Genomic DNA, 11274 nt, shown 5'->3' with positions numbered 1-11274 from the left:
GGGCATATTGTTTGCAGTATTTAGGGTGGATTTGCTCGGCCATTGCAATTATATGCATTCCTATTATAAGATGGAATTTTTGCGTCGGGGTGATATAAATCAAATTAGGTTTTTACCCTTCACCATAAAAAAAAAACGTCGGTGAAGGGCAAAAACCTAACTTGATTTATATGCATTCCACTTTGCAAGGTCCAGTGACTCGGGCCATGGAGCTATATAGCTCCAAGCTTGGACCTATCAAATGCCGCAGCATGGCTGCTCGGTCATGCGCATTGCGATTCAGCCGGAGCTTGGCTGGGCTATATAAAGTCACAACCTTTGCGGGCAGTTTTAGCATTTGCCACCGACAGACAGCAGACCTCCAAATACGAGAGGAGAGCCCTAGCAGCCTAGCTATTCATTTCATCACCTCACACAGCAAAATAAAGGTAAGTCGCGTTCACATCTTTTAGGCCTAGCCGCCTTTAAACTTCCCTAACAGTCCTGAATTCTCCAATTTTAATTGGTTTTGCATACCCGGCCTAGGGAGTTAGGGTCAAATAATCCCAAATAGACCTGACGGGGTTACATTAATCTTCATATTGTACACAGCAAGTGTAACATTTGACGATGGACTTTCATGTTTTTGTATTCGATCAAGTTTTGTTTGCCTACAGTGTCTTTAAATTGCTTTGTACCGTCAGCGTTTTCACGAAGGGACGAATTTGGCCACATGATGTTGACGGAACATTAACAGTGGTTTCGAGAAAATCGGGTTTTATAGGTTGGTCACTTTTTGGAGTCAAGATTTCGCCTACCGTTTGGAGCACATGTTGACTATTTTTTGTTATAAATGGTGAGCTGAGATCATAAGCTTCAAAGATGTTCTAATTAGGATATAATACAACTATTGCAGAATAATTTATCTCCATAATGTGTATGTTCGTGAAAACTTGAAATCCCACACGCGTGCGTTGTTTTGCTGGTCAAATCCAATTGTCTCTACGTGAAAACTGAAACGCCTATTCTCGCGTTGTTTTTGCCCTAAGCAAGTTGATCAATTTTCAATTTGTCTGTTCGTGACAATTTTCCCTACATTGATTGTCATGATTGTTAACTGATTTTGACCCGAAAACATCATCAGGTTCGGTGTTGTTCATTTACAATTAGCCGATTTCGGCCGGGAAAAGTATTTTGAAAAAATATGGATTTTTTTTGCCGAATTCGTCCCTCAGTGAAAACGCTGACGGTACATTCTATATCTTTTTTGTGTGTAAAAATAACCGACTATATGGTCCCAACTATAAGTGGAAGTAAATCTGATATTGTTTAACATTCTGAGCCAAATGCGTGGATTTGCCAATCTGGATGTGTAAAAACTCAGTGTGAAAACAGATTGCAGACATCACAACAGAACTGAACCTGAGCCATCTCGTGTAGCGATATGGGAGTTTAAACCCCCTCTTTGTTGAAGGAACACCATTATACCGCTTTAACCCTAACTCCCTAGGGGGTGTCATATTGAAATTGGAGGATTCAGAACTGTAAGGGCTAAAAGGTAGCCTTGTTGAATTTCAGTACAACCTTAAAAAAAGCCCTTGATAAAGAACACATCACCCCACTATTAGAAAAACATCACCCCAGAAGAGGATCTTTAGAAAAAGGGATAAAGGGTAGCCCTGTTAAATTTCAATACAACCTAAAAAAAAAAAAAAGCTTTGATAGTCGGAGTCAACATCGATCCTCTAACAAAAACAGTGAAAAAATGATAGATGGTTCTTATCAAACAAACTTGGTCTTAAAGTTGAAGGCGCCAGTAGAACAAAGTGTCTTTAGTGTACTGCCGACAACCCACTTTCCATTTCTCTCTCCCTTACATCTTCACCAATTTACCAATCTGGATGTGTAAAAACTCAGTGTGAAACAGATTGCAGACATCACAACAGAACTGAACCTGAGCCATCTCGTGTAGCGATATGGGAGTTTAAACCCCCTCTTTGTTGAAGGAACACCATTATACCGCTTTAACCCTAACTCCCTGGGGGTGTCATAATGAAATTGGAGGATTCAGAACTGTAAGGGCTAAAAGGTAGCCTTGTTGAATTTCAGTACAACCTTAAAAAAAGCCCTTGATAAAGAACACATCACCCCACTATTAGAAAAACATCGCCCCAGAAGAGGATCTTTAGAAAAAGGGATAAAGGGTAGCCCTGTTAAATTTCAATACAACCTAAAAAAAAAAAAAAAAAGCTTTGATAGTCGGGGTCAACATCGATCCTCTAACAAAAGCAGTGAGAAAATGGTAGATGGTTCTTATCAAACAAACTTGGTCTTGGTTTCTCTCTCACTTACATCTTTACCAATTTACCAATCTGGATGTGTAAAAACTCAGTGTGAAACAGATTGCAGACATTACAACAGAACTGAACCTATGGCATCCCGTGTTATGGTACAATGTAGTACAAACTCCCTCTGCCCACTTCAAAAGGTAGACCTGTTAAATTTCAATAAAAAAATCCTTTGATGAAAAATTCTCAATTCCTCTCATTCCTGTCGGGGTCGAACATCAATCTTGTAACAAAAGGGGTGACAAGATTCAATGCATGTAATCACAAACTTGGTCTTGAAGTTGAAGGCGCCAGTAGAACAAAGCGTCTTCAGTGTACTGCAGACGACCGACTTTCCATTTCTCTCTGCCTAACATCAATCTTTTAACATCAATCAAAGGATTTGCAAGATTCAGAGAAAAAAGTTCACTGTTTCCTATTTCAACGGGCCATAGTTCTGTCAACCGGTGGCTCTGCGCTCAATGCATTTTTCTTACACTAAATTAAGTTGGAATCAGACCAACTTGTATCACTGATAGGTTTAAAGACTTATTATCTAAGAGAAGAGATGACCTAGTCAAAGACTTTTAAGATTCCAAAAACTTTGTCTCTTACAGTTAATTAATGATTTTTGTTTATCCAAAAAGCAAAACGTCAAGAATGAAGGCCTACACCTGTCTGATTCTGTTGATGTGCCTGAGCTGCGTCTTTGCCATGGCAATTCGTAAAGGTATGTGCACACAATAATGTCCTTTGCCGAATCTTTGAATCTGCTTGTGTTTTAAAGAGTTCATTAATGTGTGATGTGTTTTACCCCAATTTTCTCAGAGAGATCGCTTGATGATGAACTGGTTGAATATCTGCGTGACTTGTTGCAAGAAGGTAAGTTGTAAACAAGACGGTCATTCATCATTCGTCTTTCACATTTTTTTTTCACTATAAAATTCGGCCAATCATTGGATTTGCAATTTTTGAAAAAATGTTGCAACCTGACGCCACTTTTTTCTTCATATATCATCTCAATGAAGGTCAGTCGTTGCAAAGTGATGATAAGATATGAACCTGGGACTGAGAAACATTTCCATTTTTGTTTGGAAATACAGAAAATTGTCTTGACTCTCTATAGACTTTGTACACAATCTCTGATGTGGCGTCTTGTTTCAACATTTTTTTCCCGGATTTTTTTTCAAGTGCTAGGGAGCAGTACAATATTGCTTGACCCAAAGGTCGAGCCCTTTTTCCGCGACTGATTTAATCACTGAATGACTGACTGAGTTATTTACTTACTTACTAACTGACTGAGCAAAGAGGTGGATCGACCAAGTAATTGATTATAAATAACGTCTCAAACTTAGACTGCCGGGTCCAGCTCGACTGGGCAAGCCAAGCATGCTTGAGGCATCTCCCGAGTCGAGCTAAAACTAGGATCCAGCAAAAGCACGATGTGATGAAACGGTAGCTCAGGACAGGAGATTTCTTTGCATTGAACTGTGTTTCCTTTTCATGTTGTTGTTTTGTTTTCAGGAAGGAGGCAACGCATAAAATGTTACAACCGTGAATGCCCTATCGGTCAAGTCTGTAACCTAGAATATTACTGCGTCAAACCATAACATGCAGAACCAACATGGAGACCCGAACGCCCAAACGGGCCCAACATTTCGACGGAATCGAATCCTAAACCATTACACTCTTTCAAATTTGGCTGAATTAAACAATGACTTTAGTGCACGGTCCGTTTAGGGTAGAGTGCTTATAATTAGTATTGGTGTTTGCAGCTCAGACATTATACCGTATACGTTTGATAATAGTTACACTCTGAAAAATAAATCCCACTGTATTTCAACTGGTACCTAGCTCGCGCAAGCTGTCAGAGTTGTAACGAGTCTCTGAATTTTGTGACTCGAGTTGAGTCGAGTCATTTAGTCAAGAAAGTGATTCAAGTCGAGTCATAAGGTGAAGAAGGTCGACTCGAGTCGATTCCAGTCACAGTATGTTGTCGAGTCGAGCCTTCTCATGAGGGACTTGAGCCGAGCTTTTTTTGCTTTGTTTTTTACTCAACATTAACGTTAACATGTAGCAATTAGTTTTGATGCTTATCTGCGTAGAAGACTAGTTTAATTAAACTTCAATATAGAGGACATACATGAAGGTAATTCAAATCTGGTCTCTGACTTTGCTTTGCTAGTATTTACATTTAATTACTCGTTGCCGGAATAAAGACATTGGTTCCGAGCAGTGTTTTTGTGCCACCCAATCACTACTACATTACATCGACGGTGATATGTTTGTTTTGCTTTGTTTTATACTCAACCTTAACGTTTACATGTAGCAATTATATTTGATGCTAATCTGCGTATAGTAGTCATACAGCGGTTTCATTAAACTTTAGAAGAGGTTATAGATGAAGGTACTTCAAATCTGGTCTCTGAGTTTGCTGTGTTTTGTTGTGGTAGGCCGTACATTGAAATGGGGGGGGGGCCTCGGGGGGCTTGAGCCCCCCCCCCCCTCCCCCGAGGTTGGCAATTTGTTTGGTTTTTTTTTTGGGGGGGGGTTGTACTTCTTTTTTTTTTAGTCCCACGATTTCAGCTTGGTGATATGTAGGTGGCCTATTTTCGAGTAGTATAATAGGGGTGTAAGTGGCGCCAGCAACGTCAGATAGTTCGCCCCTTAAAAAAACTTCCTTTTTTTCTGCGGCCAAAAGTTTTGGGCAGGTTTTTTTTTTTTTAATTTTGTACTTCTACAAAATGTGAAAAAAATGTGAGCCCTCCCCCCCCCAAAAAAAAACCCCACCCCAATCCTGGATGCGCCACTGGTGTTGTCGTGCCCAATCACTACTACCTGTTCATTACATCGACTGTGATGTAACGGAACTGTAAATTGGTTCGATATCCTGCATCTGATCTACCCGCATCGGGGGGGGGGGGGGTCATCTGCCGATTGGTGACGCTCTTCTTTCTGGCGATTCTTTGGCTGACACCAGATTTCAAGGCTGACAAGAATGGTATAAAACGTATGCCTTTAATGACGCCCAACTATTTATGGTAAATCATGTACCACGTGTCTATATATTTCAGGTATAATAGACGAGGTTAATAGACCTTTTATACGAGTAACCATTTTAGATGTGGTCCCTGAATCTCTTTCATAAACTGTTGAATGGGATGGTGCCAGACTGTTATGTTTGGTGTGCAAAGCCTCACTTATCATTGTGCTGTCAAAGCCGTAATGTTTAACATTGCAGAGTTATGAGAGCCATGCAGCTAATCCTGCGGTGCTGACCTGCAATAGGTCGACCTTCTATGGGCCCTGTAAAAAAAGTTGTCAACGATAATTACATAACACTAATAACAATGCAAGTTACATTACAAAGACAACTTCACCTATAAAAATGATATGAAAACCACTATGTGTGTAAAAGACAAGCTGTAAAACGTGTGCATACCCAACTCCCAGCTGCAATAACTGGACCCTACCCCCTCGCTGCACCCAGCCCCGACGCCGCCCCACTTTGTCATTACTTCACGGCAAATTACCGTTGAATTTACGGGAAATCAAGGTGAAATTACGGTCACCGTCATTCAGAAACCCGTAACTGACCGTAATTGTACGTGTTTTTTGGCAACCCGTTAGACAGTGTTTTTATCGTAAAATTGCTAGCAAAATAATTGTTTGAGTGCCGCGAGGTTGGATTTGCTCTGCCATGTATTCCACTTTGCAAGGCACAGTGACTCGGACCTATCAAATGCCGCAGCATGGCTGCTCGGTCATGCGAATTGCGATTCAGCCGGAGCTTGGCTGGGCTATATAAAAAGTCACAACCTTTGCAAGCAGTTTTAGCATTTGCCACCGACAGACAGGAGAACTCCAAATAAGCCTTTTCGGAGTTCCAACTGCGCATTCGTAACCTGTGACAACGCGCATTATTTTGTCTCAAATGGCCTTCGGACAACATCGCGCCACTGACTTTACAAAAAGGCTGTTTGTGCATTGTGGGTACTGTCAAAGGGCATTTGAGACAAATAATGTGCGTTGTCACAGGTTACGAATGCGCGCAGTTGGAACTCCGAAAAGGCTTATAAGAGAGGAAAGCCCTAGCAGTCTTAGCTATTAATTACATCATCTTACACAGCAGAATAAAGGTAAGTCGCGTTCACATCCATTAACCCTAAAGTGGCCGGGGGGGGGCGGAATCCGCCCCCCCCTCAACATTTTCCGCGATAGCTTCTAAAAAAAATTTTTTCGCGACCCGAGCTGTTATGACTTTTTAGCCTCGAGCTTTGCGCATCTTTTGATACCAAAAACATGAAAATCGGACCACGGGTTAGCACGTAGCGAAAAATTTTCCGGCGCTACGCACGTTGCTGTTCATTTCAAATTAGCCGATTTTGGCCGGAAAAAAAAAAGGATTTTGAAAAAAATATATGGATTTTTCCCACCGAAATCACTCTTCGTGAAAACGCTGACTGTATTCTATGATGGTAATCGATGATATTTTTATCCGCTTTTTGTGTAAAAACAAACGACCATGGTCCCAACTATAAATAGAAGTAAATCTGGTATTGTTTAACGTTCTAAACCAAATGCGTGGATTTACCAATCTGGATGTGTAAAAACTCAGTGTGAAAACAGACTGCAGACATTACAACAGAACTTAACCTATGGCATCCCGTGTAATGGTACAATGTAGTACAAACTCCCTCTGCCCACTTCAAAAGGTAGCCCTGTTAAATTTCAATAAAAAAATTCCTTTGATGAAAAATTCTCAATTCCTCTCATTCCTGTCGGGGTCACACTTGTAACAAAAGGGGTGACAAGATTCAATGCATGTAATCATAAGGTTCTTTTTAAACAAACTTGGTCTTGAAGTTGAAGGCGCCAGTAGAACAAAGCGTCTTCAGTGTACTGCAGACGACCGACTTTCCATTTTTCTCTCCCTAACATCAATCTTTTAACATCAATCAAAGGATTTGCAAGTTTCAGAGATAAAAATTCTCTGTTTCCTAAAAACGAGCCATAGATCTGTCAACCGGTGGCTCCGGCTGCGCTCAATGCATTAAATAAAAAAAATAATATAAAGGGTGAGTTAAAAAAAGAAAGAAGCGGAACCCCAACCCAAAAGGGTATTGTGTTTAAAATAATGGTGATATTCTTTGAACGGATTGAGCAATTTATATAGATGTCTTTATATAGGTCATGATAAGTTACCCAGAATGCCGTCCCCACTTCCTTCACAAGATTCTGTGAAGCTCATCAGCCCTTCCCAGCGCTCTGTTTGCGGGGCGGGGGTACGGGCGAACTGATAAATTTGAATTTAATTTAATTTAAGTTTTTTTCTTCTCCAAAAAGCAAAACGTCAAGAATGAAGGGATACACCTGTCTGATTCTGTTGATGTGCCTGAGCTGCGTCTTTGCCATGGCACTTCGTCAAGGTATGTGCACACAATAATGTCCTTTGCCGAATCTTTGACTCTGGTTTTGTTTTAATTAGTTTATTAATCTGTGTTGTACTTTCTCCCAATTTTCTCAGAGAGATCACTTGATGATGAACTGGTTGAATATCTGCGTGACTTGTTGCAAAGGGGTAAGTTGTAAACAAGACTGTCATTCATCATTCGTATTTCCAACTTTTTTTTCCTTTTTGGGCTGTATTTTGTTTTGTTTTTTAAGTGCTAGCGACGCAGTTCAATATTAGCTTTTGCTTGACTCAAAGGCCGAGCCCATTTTTCTGCGACTCATGACTGACCGACTGAGCGACTGAGCGACCGACTGACTCCCGTACTGACTGACTCCCGACTCCCCGACTGACTCCCCGACTCCCCAATTGATTACCTGATTGACTTAGTTTCTGACTGACTGAGTTTCTGACTGCCTGGGTCACTGACTGACTGAGTCACTGACTGACCGATCGACTGACTCCCCGACTGACTCCCCGATGATCGACTAACTGAGTGACTGTCTCGTTCACTGCCTGAGTAACCAATAATGTCTCAACTTGGCCAGCCAAGCATGCCTGAAGCATCTCCCGAGCCGAACTAACCTCCGGCAAAAGCATGATTGATAAAAAGGTATAGCTCGATCAGGAAAAACGATTTCTCGGCATCGAATAAGCCTTTTCTGAGTTCCAACTGCGCGCATTCGTAACCTGTGACAACGCACATTGTTTGTCTCAAATGCCCTTTGACAGTACCCACAATGCACAAACAGCCTTTTTGTAAAGTCAGTGGCGCGATTTTGTCGAAGGCCGTTTGAGACAAACAATGCGCGTTGTCACAGGTTACAAATGCGCAGTTGGAACTCCGAAAAGGCTTATTCTGTATATCCTTTTCATTTTGTTGTTATGTTTTCAGAAGGGGGACGGTGTGCCGTCGCTTCAGATTGCCCTTCGGGTTATTCTTGTCACCCTGCGGCTTACTGCGTCAAAAACAAACGCCGCAAGTAACAGGCAAAACCAAGATGGAGACCCACACGCCCAAACGGCCCCAAATTGTCGACGCGGAATCGAATCCTGAACCAAGTTACATTATGACACTCTTTCAAATTTGGCTGAATGAATGTCACAGTGCACGATCCATGTAGGGTAGAGGGCAGCGCTTATAATCAGTTGCTGGTTGTAGTTAAGACACTATACCGTATACGTTTACTTTATAATAGTAAGAATCTGAAAACACTAGTCTAGTTAAATTTTGAATAGAATACAAAAAGGTAACTGTTCTTTAATAAGCAAAACAAAAACAACTCTTATGTATGTGAATTGTTTTCGTTTTGCTGAATGAATTAACACTTATCTTTTTTGTGATCCGTGGAACTTTAAAACGGTGTTTGTGTTCAAAACTCCGTAAGGTGTAGATTGAGAAATAGTCGGTCTTTAATGTAATAAATGATTTCATCGAAGACAAAAAAAAATGAAACAATTTTAATTATTTGTTTTCTGAATGTTGCACTTTTTTGGCACACCTCTGTATTGGTCACAAGTCATTAGGTCCAGTCACAAGTCAAGTCACAAGTCATTAGGTCCAGTCACAAGTCAAGTCATTAGGTCCAGTCACAAGTCAAGTCACAAGTCATTTGGTCTAAACACAAGTCAATTCACAAGTATCTTTGTCCAAGAACACATCAAGTTGCACATTATTTTGTCCAGCTGTAATAAGCTAAAAGGACCTGGCGTCAACTTACGAGTTATTTTGAACATGCCTCCTTAATTCCCCTTTTTCAATGTGTTGCAATTACTATTCTTGTAGTTTATCACATATCTGTCGGATATTAGCCCTTTGTATACTTTAATTTGTAGAAATAAATGTTGAGATGACATGAAAAAAAAGACTTCACTCACTCGATTACATGTAGTATACTAACACTTTATTAAAACTAAAACTATTAAAAATTATTCACGCATACTAAACGCCTACCAATGGGTTAGGCTATCCGGTATTTTACATGCAATTGACAAAGGCCTGCTTTCTTTTCATGAAAGGCTCCTTTCATTTATAAAGTTTGTTCAACCATTACATTAAGCAAGAGACTTGGTCATTGAAAACTGTAGTTTGTTGTGACAGTCTTATTGAAAACTTTTGAAACTAGTGGGAACTATTCATTTTACTGGATTCAGTCACTGAGGTCTATTTCTGGAATGAAACTTTATGTTATGGAATGAAAATTTATGTTATTGGCAGTGTATTTTAATTTTTGTGGGTTGAATTAAGGGAATAACAGTGTGCGGAGCCGGTCTTCACTGCGTGATAATGACCGGGTGTGGGGGTGACCGCTGTTAATGGACCGAGACGAAGGCGAGGTCCATTAACAGCGGTCACCCCCACACCCGGTCATTATCACGCAGTGAAGACCGGCTCCGCACACTGTTATTCCCATTAATAAATACCTTTATAACGAAATAAACAGTTAAAATGCTCCAATTTTGTGACTTTCTTTCGGCGAAATTTCCAGACTTTTTTGTGTTCATGTTCATGGGCCATATTTTAGCTATAACGACAAACTCAACAGAAACTGCTGCCGTAGCGAAACAAATTACAACAACGTTTTCATATCTTTACCTGATGGAGAAAGCTGAAATCTCGTTTACACATTCCTTGTGTCCGGAATTACAAAGATGCTTGGTTTAGGAAAGGTAAATATGTCGGTGGGTGAAGTGTTCAAAGAAAATAAATCGTAGATCTACGCTTTCGTCGTAAACATCCTTAGTATATACTGCACTGCTGTACGATGTCGTTTCAAAACTTCCTTACGCGCACGCACGCACTCATCCCTAGCAACTGTGTTGCGTACGCGCGCGTCAGTCTCACGCGATGGGGGTTGAGCGCATGTGCATGCAGTGCTCAATAGACCGCTTGCAGATGCGTTCGATAATCGACGCGCGAAGGCGCGCGACGCCATGTTGTGGGACAAGCGCATATCTATCCATGCACATTTTGTCCCACAACATGGCGTCGCGCACCTTCGCGCGTCAATTATCGAACGCGTCTGCAAGCGGTCAATTGTTAAAAGCTACCGCAGGACTGTTAGTATTATTTTGACCAATCATTGGCTTGCATGGGGCTGAACGGGGCTGGATCAATGCTGGTTCAGGGGCCTTTTATTCGCTTGATCTTTGAAGCCGGTCCATTATCACCGTTAATGACCGGCCACGTGATCGAGTCTCGACCAATCAGAAACCATCAACTCTCCAAGGTATTTATTAATAATATATATATTACCGTACTCAAACGGTTTACGACATTCTTTTGACCTTTCCTCAGCGACACTGGACCGATCCACTAAGCCCCTCCCACTGCACACGTGGGCAAATTAACACGTGCTCCTCTCCAATGCCACACTGCATTTTCCTGCCGCGCGCATCATACGCGCGTGCACGCATGTCGGACTTTTGTGCACGCATGTCGGACATACATCACGGCTGTGATTGGTCAGAATACCATGGGGCGGTGCTTACTGGATCGGTCCTTTGCTGTATACA

The 11274-nt window shown here is 41.2% G+C and overlaps 2 long non-coding RNA genes across 2 annotated transcripts; both read left to right on the top strand.

The window, feature by feature from the left end:
• The first annotated feature begins 295 nt into the window (after positions 1-295).
• On the top strand, positions 296-4723 carry LOC119744554. The gene is made up of 4 exons (XR_005273574.1): positions 296-428; positions 2954-3036; positions 3135-3188; positions 3831-4723. It is a non-coding gene; the product is annotated as an uncharacterized LOC119744554 (long non-coding RNA).
• A 1587-nt stretch (positions 4724-6310) lies between these two features.
• LOC119744338 lies at positions 6311-9298 on the top strand. The gene is made up of 4 exons (XR_005273559.1): positions 6311-6445; positions 7653-7735; positions 7834-7887; positions 8654-9298. It is a non-coding gene; the product is annotated as an uncharacterized LOC119744338 (long non-coding RNA).
• Positions 9299-11274: the final 1976 nt, after the last annotated feature.

This window comes from Patiria miniata, unplaced genomic scaffold (genome assembly GCF_015706575.1).
Source record: "Patiria miniata isolate m_02_andy unplaced genomic scaffold, ASM1570657v1 HiC_scaffold_7, whole genome shotgun sequence".
In the NCBI taxonomy this organism is placed as follows: domain Eukaryota; kingdom Metazoa; phylum Echinodermata; class Asteroidea; order Valvatida; family Asterinidae; genus Patiria; species Patiria miniata.
Note: the sequence above shows the minus strand (reverse complement) of the source record. Positions and strands in the feature narration are given on the sequence as shown.